General features: G+C 33.4%; 1 pseudogene; it reads left to right on the top strand.

The window, feature by feature from the left end:
- The first annotated feature begins 919 nt into the window (after window positions 1-919).
- Window positions 920-1,937, top strand: LOC130842515 (mitochondrial fission regulator 1-like; annotated as a pseudogene).
- The last annotated feature ends 10,256 nt before the right edge of the window (window positions 1,938-12,193 follow it).

The raw sequence follows: 12,193 nt of genomic DNA on the forward strand, positions 1-12,193 counted from the left end.
ATAGAAAGAAAAAGAAAAAAGACGAGATACAAAGTGTTATGAAGGATGTAGGGCAAAAGGAATGTGTGATCTATTGGTAGGAAGGTACATTGGTGCTTCCACTATGGAAAACAGTATGGAAGTTCCTCAAAAAATTAAATACAGAATTACAATATGATCCAGCAATTCCATTTCTGTGTGTTCATGTGAAGAAATGAAAATGTTAACTTGTAAAGATATATGTGGCCTCATGTTCACTGCAGCATAATTTACAATAAAAAAAGTATAATGGAGACAGCCTAACTGTCCACCAATGGATGGATGGATGGATGGATGGATGGATAAAGAAAATTTTGTATGTATATGCGCATATATATATGTGCATATACCTTAAAGGCATTATGCTAAGTGAAATAAGTCAGACAGAGAAAGACAAATACCATATGATCTCACATGTAAAATTAAACAAAACAACCAAGCTCATAGAAACAGAGAACAGTTTGGGGTAGCCATAGATGGTGCAAGGAGCTTGGTACATGAGTTAAAGTATTAAAAAAATACAAACTTCTAGTTATAAAATGTATAAATCATGGGTCTGTAACGTACAGCATGGTGACTGTAGTTATTAATACTGTATTGGCTATTTGAAAGTTGCCAAGAGAGTAAATCTTGAAAATCCATACTATACGAGAAAAATCTGTAAGTATGTATGGTGATGGAGGTTAATTAGATTTATTGTGGTGACCATTTGCAATATATAAATATATCTAATCATTACTTTGTACACTTAAGACTAGTATAATGTGTGAATAAAAAAATGCTGGGAGTTGCTGAAGGAGGTGCCTGGCTGCCACACAGCCGAGTGTGCTTTATGAACCATGTGCTGCTACGTATGCCTGAAGTACTTGAAATGCAAATTTGGAGAGACTTTGCCATCTAAATGCTTGGCTGTGTTAAACGCCTACTTAGGATGGATTTTCAGCAGGTTGGAAGCATGCAATCGGTACTTTGGCCTGGGAAGCCGTATGGTTCATCTCCAAGTATGGTAAGGAAAATTGAGACTAATTTATCTCTGACCCAGCGTCCAAGAGTTCAGTTTCAGCTTACCAGCCCTACAACAGAATGGAAACCCAGCCATCCAGGAGAGGAGGCAGTGGAGTCTTTTGCTGATGTTGGATGGGTAGTCAAAGAAGGAGGAGAGTGTTCAACAAGACGAAGGACAGAGGTCCAGTCAAGGCAACCCCTCCAGGATGATCTTCCTTTCTTTGAGAAACCCCCAAGCAGGCAGTTTTCCTTACCAAACCTGTCTCCAGAAAAGCCTCCACTGCAGACCACGGCACTGGCCAACCAGGAAACACTGCAGAAGACCTGCGCTCTCGAAAGTGAACTTGCTGCTCTCACAGCTCAGACTGCCAAAGCCGTGACCCTCCAAAAACAGCAAAACCTCAGTGCAGGTGATTTAGAATCTACCACGTCTGTTGCCTCGGCACCACCCTCTGTCCCGGTAGCTCCTCCTCTGCCCCTCCCCCCCATGCCACCTCCCCTCCCTCCATCAGGGCCCCACCAAAACACATCTGCTATTGATCTGGTTAAATATTGAAGAGAGAAAAACGCCTGTGCTGGAAAGTCTTCACTCAAGACCAGTCCAAAGAAATCTGATATACCAAATATGCTGGAGATCCTTAAAGATATGAACAGCGTGAAACTTCGGTCAGTAAAAAGGTCAGAACAAGATACAAAGCCCAAACCAGTGGATGTTGCTGACCCTGCTGCCCTCATAGCAGAGGGTCTGAAAAAGAAGTTTGCTTATTTTATCGAAGTGATAACCAAGGTGAAGTTGAAAAAGGAATTCCAAAGTCTGAATCAGAGACCACCTCAGAAAGAGTGTTGTTTGGGCCACACATGTTGAATCTACAGGAAAAATGAAGGCTTTAATTGAAAATGTTTCAACTTCCTAATAGACAATGAGCTGAGAAAGGCTATCCCAGTTCAGCTGTTGCTTTATTAGGGCTGTATGGCTAGTAGAAATCAACACTATTTGGTAAACATCTGAATTTAGTATTCAGTGGTCTCGTGTTAAGAATCATCAGAGGATTAAGCTATAACAAAAGCACTCTAAGTTTGTTTGCTTTTAAGAGAAAGTCAGTTATGAAATTTTCCATATCATATGTGTATTCTGACATATTTTTAATGTGTAGCCAAGACACTTAGGTTTCTAGTTTGGAAAACAATTATATAGATTTCAGAACAAAGAAAAGACATTTGTAGATGTGAGTTTTTAATTCTTAACACTAATTTATCTGTACAGATGTTTTATGTGTATGTATTTGGATATAAAATAGGACAAAAGATTTAGCAATGGTGGCGACAAGGATGCTGACAGTGTCATTTGCTTTCAGTGATCATTTCTACTCAATGATGGAGCAGCTGGTATAACCAAACTGTTGGAGGGAAATGTTTGAGATTGGAATTTTTTCTTGCCTTGAACAGAACTTTTATCTTAGATTCTCTCTCACATTTTCTTGGAGATGAGGTCTGAGTAGGAACTGGATAATGTTCGCTGCTGAAATTCCATAATGTTTTCCTTTAAAGGAAAGTCAAGGATCATGAAAACTGTTTTCACCTCAGTGCTGTCCAGTGATGAGGAAGAAAATGTAGTTTTCAAATAGTGAGGAATCAAATTTTTGAATTAAATATCTTTTAAAATAAAAACTAGAAATGTACCATCTTTTTCTTTCAGTTTAATCAATGACATCATAAAGACGACTTGTTGCTAAGTTAATACTTCTGGAAATGTCAGCAAAATGGAGTTAATTTTTTTCTAATATTGGTCAAAATAGTAGTCTTATAATGAAACGTTGTATAGGCAAAATAATTTCCTGTAAGTTGCTTATCATTGGTCAGAATGCTGTTCTGTTGAACTACATTATGCAGAATAACCCTTAAGTGCTATTAGGAAGTGGAGAACTGCCTTTCTCATCTAGGACTTCTAAGGAATTGCTACACATGATCATTTTTAAATGCTTCATATATCTTCATGATTTTCTACATTTCTGTTAAACTCAGCTATAGTTAATGCCAGAATCTCCTACTATGAATAAATATTTGGATTTATTATTTAACTAATGAAAAGAAAGTTGTACTTCCTTGGGGGCTTAGGAGATGAGAAGAATATACATTCACTTTTAAGTTATTGAAAATATGTGCAATGTTCTAAATAATAGCAAATATTAGTTGAGTTCATGATTTGGTTATTCAGCTTAAATTTGAACTGTGACTTATTTGGCACATGTTGATGTACATTGTTTCTAATTGTTTTCTATCATTTAAATATTCTGCCTTTAAAAGAAATTCAGAAAATTTGTCTAACATACTTTGACCTGAGAAATTTTTTTGTATCACTATTGAATTTTGGGCAGTGCTCCAATATAAGGAAGTTATTGTTTTGAAATAAAGCATACTTTTACTTTCCTTGGGAAAAAAATGCTGAAAGGAGTCATTCAAGCTGAAACAAAAGGATACTAACTAGTAAGTATCTAGTTTGTAAATATATATGAAAGTATACAGCACACTTATAAAAGTAAGAATACAGTCAGATTCAGAATATTTTATTACTGTAATAAGGGGATGTGTTAACCACTTAAATCTAATTTAAAGGTTAAAGGACAAAAGTATTGAAATAGCTACAAATACAGTAATTTGCTAACAGATATACAACTAAAAGGTGGCACATTGCAACATCAAAAATGTGCAAAAGGGAGTAAGTGGGTAGAATTTTGGTATGTGATCAAAATTAACTTACATGTTTAAAAAAGAATGTATTTATAACATGTTTCAAGTAAACCTCAGGGTAATTACAAAGCAAAGTGGTCGAATTTATAAATTTATACAATGTACTATAAATAAACTTGCATTTATAAGATAAATAAGTATTACAGATGTAATGTGCACACTATTAGTATAATTAACACTGTTGTATATTACATGTAAAAGTTGTTAAGAGAGTAAATCTTAAGAGTTTTTATTACAAGGAAAATATTTCTTTTTCTTTAGTTTAAGTCTATGAGATGATGGATATTCACTAGACTTATAGTGGTAATCCTTTCTTGATATATGTATGTCATATCATGCTGTACACTTTAAACATATACAGTGCTATCCATCAATTATATCACAATAAATCTGGAAAAAATTAAACCAAAACAAGAAAACAAAACAAAAACTTATCATAGATACACAAAAGATAAAGAGAAGACAATCAAAGTATACAACTATGGAAAATCATCATTCACAAAGGAAGATAGCAAGAGAGAAAGAAAGGAAAAAAGGAACTACAACAGAGCCAGAAATCAATTAACAACATGGCAATACCCAGTAATAATTACTTTAAATATAAATGAATTAAATTCTCAAGTTGCAAAGCACACATTGGCTAAATGGATAAAAATGTGACCCAACTATGTGTTGCCTGTAAGAGACTCACTTCAGATTCAAGGACAATCATAGGATGAAAATGAAAGGATAGAAAGAGATATTCTACACAAATGTAAATCAAAAGAGAATGGGGATAGTTATATTTATATCAGAAAAAATGGCTCTAACAAGAAACAAAGAAGCTTATTATATAAATGACAAAAGATTAAGTTAATCAAGAGGATATAAAAATCATAAGTATATATGCACTCAACATCAGAGCAATTATATATAATAGGCAAATACTATCAGATCAAAAAGAGAAATAAGCAAAACTATAATAAAAGTAGGGAAAATCAATAATCCACTTTCAGCAATGGATTGATGATCCAGAAAAAATCTATAGGAGAACATTGGATTTGAATTATACTTTAGACCAAGCAGTGCTGAAAGACATATACAAATCATTTCATCCAACAGCAGCATAATAAACATTCTTCTCAAGTGCACATGGATCCTTCTCCAGGATAGATTATATATTAGGCCACAAAACAAGTACTAGCAAAATTTACAAGATTGAAACTATACCAAGTACCTTTTCCAAATAAAGTGGTATGAAACCCAAAATATAAAACAGAAAAAAGTGGAAAATTCAGATATATATGGAAAAATTAAAAAATATATGGAAATTACACACACTCCTGAACAACCAGTGTATCAAAGAAGAAGTCCAAAGGGAAATCCAAAGTATATTAATAAAATGAAAATGGAAACACAGCATACCCCAAAAAAGGGGATGCTGCAAAAGCAGGACAAATAAGTTTTATCACAGTAAACAACTATATTAAGAAATAGGAAATACTTCAAGAAAATAATCTAACTTTACATCTCAAGGAACTGGTAAAAGGAAAACAAACTAAGCCTGAAGTTGAAAGAAAGGAGATATAAAGACAAGAGCAGAAATAAATGAAATAAAGACCAGAAAAACAATAGAAAATATCAATGAAAGTAAGATCTGTTTGTTTGTTTTTTTAGTTGACAAACTTTACCTAGACTAACTGAGAATAAAGAGGAAAGGCTCAAATAAAAAATATGAATGAAAAAGGAAACACAAGCATTACTACAAAAATACAAAAGACCATAAAAAGCTACTATGAACAGTTATATGCCAACAAATTGCAAAACCTAGAAGAATAGGATTAACTCCTGGAAACTTACAACCAACCAGGATTGATTCATAAGAAAATAAAAAATCTGAACTGACCAATAATATGTAAGGAGATTGCCTCAGTAATTAAAGGTCTCCCAATGTAGAAATATCCAGTATAATATGGCTTTCCTAGTGAATTCTATCAAACATTTAAAGGATAACTAAGGTCAATCTTTCTCAAACAATTCCAAAAAATCAAAGAGGAGATGACATTTACAATCTTATTTTAGAAAGTCAGCATTACACTGATACCAAAGCCATAAAAAACACTAAGGAAAGAAAATGCAGGCCAATATCCCTGATGAATATTAAGGCAAAAATCTTCAGTGAAACAGTAGCAAACTAAATTATTGCACATTAAAAGGATTATACACAATGATCAAGTAGGATTAATCCCTGGGATGCAAAGATGCCTCAATATATGCAAATCAGTAACTGTGATACCCCACATTGGAAAAATGAAAGAAAAAATATACATTATCTCAATAGATGCAGAAAAATCTTTTTACAAAATACAATATTCTTTCATGATAAAATCTCTCAACAAATAAGCTATGGAAAAAATTTATCTCAAAGTAATAAAGGCCATCTATGACAAGCCCATAGCTTACATTATACTCAATGGTGAAATGTTGAAAGCTTTTCCTCTATGATCAAATAAGATGAGGATGACTACTCTCACCACTCCTATTCAACATATTACTGGAAGCTTTGGCCAGAGCAATTAGGCAAGAATGAAAGTAAAATGCATATTAATAGAAAGGAAGTTGTAAAATTATCTCTGTTTGCATATGATGTAATTTTATATGTAGAATACCCTAAACTCTCCATCAAAAACTGAGACCTAATCAGTGAATTCAGTAAAGTTGCAAGATATAAAGTCAACATACAAAAATCAGTTGGGTTTCTACACACCAAAAATAATTGAAAAGAAAGAAAGACATAAAGAAAGACAGAAGAAAGATGAAAGAAAGAAAGAATCTCATTCACAAGGTATAAAAATAATAAAATACTTATGAATATATTTAACCAAGGAAGTTAAATACCCATACATTGTAAGATTTTGATGAAAGAAAATGAAGATAATACAAATAGATGGAAAGATATCCCATATTTATGGATCATAAGAATTAATATTGTTAAAATATCTGTATTTCCAACAGCCAATTATAAAGATTAAATGCCATCCTGATCAAAATATCAGTGTAATTTTTCATAGAAATTGAAAACAAAAATCAAAAATTCGTATGAAACCACAAAAGACTATGAATAGCCAAAGTATTCCTGAGAAAGAAGAATAAGGCTAGATGCATCAAACTTCCTGATTGCAAACTACTCTACAGAGCTATACTATTCGAAACAGTATGGTCTCAGCATAAAAACAAAAACATCGGTCAAATTAACAAAACCAAGAACCCATAAGTAAACCCATGCATATGTGGTCAACTAATTACTTACAAGAATGCCAAAAACACACAATATGGAAAGGATAATCACTTCAATAAGAGAAAACTGGATATCCACATACAAAAGAATAAATATGGACCCCTATCTTACACAACTCTTGAAATAAAGACTTGAACATAAGAACTGAAACTGTACAACTCCTAGAGTCAAACATATGGGAAACTCCCTGATATTCTCTTACATTGATTTTTGGGTATCACATCAAAAGCAGAGGAAACAGAAGCAAACATAAACATGTGGGGACTACACCAGTAAACAATTTCTGCACAGCATAGAAACATTCAATAAAATGAAAAGGCAACAAATGGAATGGGAGAAAATTTGCAAACCAATGATCTGTCTAGGCACTAATATCCAAAATATTTAAGGAACCCACACAACTCAATAGTAAGGTAGCATCCTGCTTTAAAATGGGTAAAGGACCTGAAGATAAATTTTCAAAGGATACATACAAATGGCAAACAGGTATATGAAAGATCCACCAAAAGTGCCACAACCACCACCAACAAAAATAAACAAGTGGAAATATATCAGACTGAAAAAATTCTATAGAGCAAAAAAAGAACAATGATCAAAATAAAAAGGCAGCTTAGGCAATGGGACAAAATATTTGCAAGCCATCTGTCTGATAAGGGGTTAATATCCAAAATAAAATAGGAATTCATGTAACTCAACAGAAAAAAAAGCAACCTGATTTTAAAATGTGCAAATGAATACAATAGAAACTTTTCCAAAGACGACCTACAAATGGTCAACAGGTACAAGAAAAAAATGCTCAAAATCTATAATCATCAGGGAAATCCATATCAAAACCAGAACAAGAAGTGGGAAACACAAGAGAAGTAAAGGACCCACAAAAACAAACACAAAACGATTAAGAAAATGGTAATAGGAACATACATGTCAATAATTACCTTGAAGGTACCTGGATTAAATGCTCCAACCAAAAGACGCAGGCTGGCTGAATGAATACAAAAACAAGACACACATATATGTTGTCTACAAGAGATCCACTTCAGAACTAGGGACACATACAAACTGAAAGCGAAGAGATGAAAGAAGATACTCCATGCAAATGGAAATCAAAAGAAAGCTGGAGTAGCAATACTCATATCAGACAAAATAGACTTTAAAATAAAGATGTTGCAAGAGACAAGGAAGGACACTACATAGTGATCAAGGGAACAATCCAAGAAGAAGATATAATAATTATAAATATTTATGCACCCGAAAAAGGAGCACCTCAATACACAGAGCAAATGCTAACAGCCATAAAAGTGGAAATTGACAGCAACACAATAATAGTAGGGGACTTTAACATCCTACTTACACTAATGGACATATCATCCAAACAGAAAATAAACAAGGAAACATGAGCTTTAAATGACACAATAGACCAGATGATTTGATATTTATAGGACATTCCACCTGAAAGGGGCAGAATACACTTTCTTCTCAAGTGCACATGGAACATTCTCCAGGATAGATCACATCTTGGGTCACAAATCAAGCTTCAGAAAATTGAAGAAAATTGAAATCATATCAAGCATCTTTTCTGACCACAATGCTATGAGATTAGAAATCAATTACAGGGAAAATAAACTGTAAAAAACACAAATATGTGGAGGCTAAACAGTACACTGCTAAATAACCAAGCAATCACTGAAGAAACCAAAGAAGAAATTAAAAAATACATAGAAATAAATGACAATGGAAACACGACAAGCTAAAACCTATGGGATGCAGCAAAACCACTTATAAGAGGGAATTTTATAGCAATTCAGCCTTACCTCAAGAAACAAGAAAAATCTCAAGTAAACAATTTAACCATACCCCTAAAATAACTAGAGAAAGACAAACAAAGAAAACACAAAGTCAGTAAAAGGAAATAAGTCATAAAGGTCAGAGCAGAAATACACGAAAAAGAAATGAAGAAATCAATAGCTAAGATCAATAAAACTAAAAGCTGTTTTTTTGAGAAGTTAAACAAAATTGATAAACCTTTAGCCAGACTCATCAAGAAAAAAAAGGAGAGGTTAGAAATCAATAAAATTAGTGATGAAAAAGGAGAAATCACAACTGACAGTGAAAAAATACAAAGGATTATACTAGATTACTATAAACAAATATATGCCAATAAAAAGGATTCTTCAATATACACAAATCAAACAATGTGATATACCGTATAAACAAATTGAAGAATAGAAACAAAAACAATAGGATCATCTCAATACATGCAGAAAAACTTTTGACAAAATTCAACACCCATTTATGATAAAAACTCTCTAGAAAGTTGGCATAGAGGGAACCTACCTCAACATAATAAAGACCATATATGACAAACCCACAGAAAACATCATTCTCAATGGTGTAAAACTGAAAGCATTCCCTCTAACATCAGGAACAAGACAAGGATTTCCACTCTTGCCACTACTATTCAGCATAGTTTTGGAAGTTTTAGCCACAGCAATCAGAGAAGAAAAAGAAATAAAAGTAATCCACACTGGAAAAGAAGTAAAACTGTCATTGTTTGCAGATGACATGAAACTATACATAGAAAATCCTAACGATGCCACCGGAAAACTATTTGAGCTAATAAATGGATTTGGAAAAGTTGCAGGATACAAAATTAACACACACAAATCTCTGCATTCCTGTACATTAACAATGAAAGATCAGAAAGAGAACTTAAGGAAACAATCCCATCCATCATTGCAACAAAAAGAATAAAATACTTAGGAATAAATCTATCTAAGCAGGTAAAAGATCTGTACTCAGAAAATTTTAAGACACTGATGAAGGAAATCAAAGACAACACAAACAGATGGAGAGATATACCATGTTTTTGGATTGGAAGAATCAACACTGTGAAAATGTCTATACTGCCCAAAGCAATCTACAGTTTCAGTGCAATCCCTATCAAATTACCAATGGCATTTTTCACAGAACTAGAACAAAAAATCCTAAAATTTGTGTGGAGACACAAAAGACCCCAAATAACAAAAGCAATCTTGAGGGAAAAAAAATGGAGCTGGAAGAATCAGACTCCTTGACTTCAGACTATACTACAAAGCTACAGTAATCAAGACAATATGATACTGGCACAAAAACAGAAATATAGACCAATGGAACAGGATCGAAAGCCCATAGACAAACTATGGTCAACTAGTCTATGACAGAGGAGGCAAGGATATACAATGGAGAAAAGACAGCCTCTTCAAAAAATGGTGCTGGGAAAACAGGACAGCTACATGTAAAATAATGAAATTACAACACTCCCTAACACCATACACAAAAATAAACTCAAAATGGATTAGAGACCTACATGTAAGGCCAGACACTATAAAACTCTTAAAGGAGAACATAGGAAGAACACTCTTTGACATAAATCACAGCAAGATCTTTTTTGACCCACCTCCTAGAGCAATGGAAATCAAAACAAAATAAATAAGTGGGACCTAATGAAACAGAAGCTTTTCTACAGCAAAGGAAACTATAAAGAAGTTGAAAAGACAACCCTCAGAATGGGAGAAAATATTTGCAAATGAATCAACAGACAAAGGATTAATCTCCAAAATACATAAACAGTTCATACAGTTCAATATTCAAAAAATAAAAAACCCAATAAAATAATTGGGAAGAAGACCTAAATAGGCATTTCTCCATAGAAGACATACAGATGGCCAAGAGGCACATGAAAAGCTGCTCAACATCACTAATTATTAGAGAAATGCAAATCGAAACTACAATAAGTTATCACCTCACACCTGTTAGAATGAGCATCATCAGAAAGTCTACAAACAGTAAATGCTGGAGAGGGTATGGAGAAAAGGGAACGCTCTTGTACTGTTGGTGGGAATGTAAATTGATAGTGCCACTGTGGAAAACAGTATGAAGTTTCATTAGAAAAACTAAAAATGGAATTACCATATGACCCAGCAATCCCAATACTGGTCATATACCTAGAGAAAACCATAATTTAAAAAGACACATGCACCCCAATATTCATTGCAGCACTATTTACAATAGCCAGGTCATGGAAGCAACTTAACTGTCCATCAATAAATGAATGGATAAAGAAGATGTAATATATATATACAATGGAATATTACTCAGCTGTAAAAAGGAATGATACTGGGACTTTTGTAGAGTTATGGATGGACCTAGAGACTGTCATACAGAGTGAAGTAAGTCAGAAAGAGAAAAACAAATATCATATTTTAACGCACATATACAGAATCTAGAAAAATGGTACAGATCAACCAGTTTGCAAGGCAGAAGTAGATACCCAGATATAGAGAACAAAAATATGGACACAAAGGTGGTAAAGTGGGAGGGTTGGGGTGGGATGGATTGGGAGATTGGGATTGCCATATATACACTGCTAATAAGAAAAAAATATCAAATTGTACACTTTAAATATATGCAGTTTATTGTGTCAATTGCATCTCAATAAAGTTCCTTAAAAATGTTTTCAAAAATAAAAAAATAAAAAATAGAAATAATCATAAAAAATGCAGAAAACAAACAAACAAACAAACAAACAAATCAAAACCGGAATGAGATATCACCTCGCACCTGTTAGGATGGATCATGCCCAAAAGAGAAGATGCAACAAGATTTATCGAGACTGTGGCAAAAAGGGAACACTTGTGTTCTCTTGGTGCAAATGTGAGTTGGTTATAGCCACTATGGACAACAGGATGGAGGTTCTTCTAAAGTTAAAAATAGAACTACAATATGATCCCACAATCCCAATTCTGGATATATATCCAAAGGAAATGAAATTATTTTCTCAAAGACATATCTGCTCTTCTTGTGTGATAAATGTCATTGGTAACTTGTTAGGGATTTCACTGAATTTGTAATCGCTTTGGGTAGTATAGTCATTTTGACAATATTGGTTCTTCCAATCCAAAAACATGGTATATCCCTCCTTCTGTTTTTGTCATCTCTGATTACTTTCATCCGCGTCTTATAGTTTTCAGGGTAGAGGTCTTTTGTCTCCTTATGTCGATTTATCCCTAGATATGTTATTCTTTTTGATGTGACAGTAAATGTGATCGTTTCCATAATTTCTCTTTCTGATATTTTGTTGTTAGTGTATAGGAATGCAAGATACTT

Source organism: Hippopotamus amphibius, chromosome X, assembly GCF_030028045.1.
Source record: "Hippopotamus amphibius kiboko isolate mHipAmp2 chromosome X, mHipAmp2.hap2, whole genome shotgun sequence".
In the NCBI taxonomy this organism is placed as follows: domain Eukaryota; kingdom Metazoa; phylum Chordata; class Mammalia; order Artiodactyla; family Hippopotamidae; genus Hippopotamus; species Hippopotamus amphibius.